Raw genomic sequence first — 1,241 nt, forward strand, 5'->3', positions numbered from 1 at the left:
TTTCCTTTTTGTGTTGTTTTAACGTCTTGAACATGGCAGTAAATTTTCATCCTGACGTACGTTACCAATATCACACGACAACATTTGAATACTGACAACCTCCTCCCACCCCCAGAAACATTCTGTCGGTGTTGACCTGGATTTTGGTTTTCTAATTATTTGATTTAGAGAGAAGCTTTTTTCAATGAAGGATGGTGGACAGTGGAGCATAAAGTAAGTAATCTGGGACATATGACAATAAAGCACTCTTGACTCTCTCTATTACAAAGCTAGAGCCCGACTTTGAGATGCAAGAAATAAAAGCTCAATGATATCTGGCAGATATTGCTGGGCACCAGAGTTGATCTCTTAATTCACTTGTTACTTGTTATTAACAGTAAGAGATCCTTTCCTCTGCTTCTCCACTCCCCAAAGCTGGAGGGAGAGGCTTCGCACAGTCGGGTGCCAAGTGGCCACTGGAGTGTTGGAGGTCTGTAGGAACTGACAAACATAAGGACTTTGCAAGTGTTCAAGGGAATAGCCTCCAATGACTAAACCCACCCCTTTCCCTGAAGCAGAAATACGTTTTACAGGTGGGCAAGATGCAAGTTCAAGTGTGTAGCCAGATATTTGATCTCAAACTATAAGGATGCTGATCATCATCAGAAATTGACATAATGATTTCCGTGCTGACTTGGAGACAATCAAGTGGAAAATAGGTTGAGAATAAACTGCTGGGAAATTGTAAGTATAGGGCTCAGTAAGTGATCAATCCAACTCCACACTGATGCCATTTAGTGAGAAATCACTGATCCTCTTCCTTTGCCAGTCACTCCATTGGTGGGTGTAATTATTTTTCTATTGATGGTGGAGAGCAGCGCTGACTCGTGCTCGCGGGTCTGGACGTGTTAACTATCAGCCCTTGTTCAATCCACAATGTGGTCCCTGAAATGTGGGAGGTTAAGGCCTGATCTGATGGAGGGGATTAAAGGGTTGGATAGATTAGAGAGAAACATTCCTCAAGCAAGTGGAATGGGGGTTAGGGGGAAGAAGAGTCAGGAAATACATTTTCCACACGGGAGTTGGAGGAGATCTGCAAGTCCTTCTCCAAAGATAGATTATGGCTGAGGGGTCAATTAAAAATGTGAAAATTTATGTCTCTTAACGGAGACCAGTCTGGTGCTTATTGAAAGGATGCAGGAGAGAGACTGTAATTACATTAAATGATACTTGGATGAGCACTTGGAGTGCCATACCTACAG

The sequence above is a fragment of the Amblyraja radiata genome, chromosome 46, assembly GCF_010909765.2.
Source record: "Amblyraja radiata isolate CabotCenter1 chromosome 46, sAmbRad1.1.pri, whole genome shotgun sequence".
Taxonomy (NCBI): Eukaryota; Metazoa; Chordata; class Chondrichthyes; order Rajiformes; family Rajidae; genus Amblyraja; species Amblyraja radiata.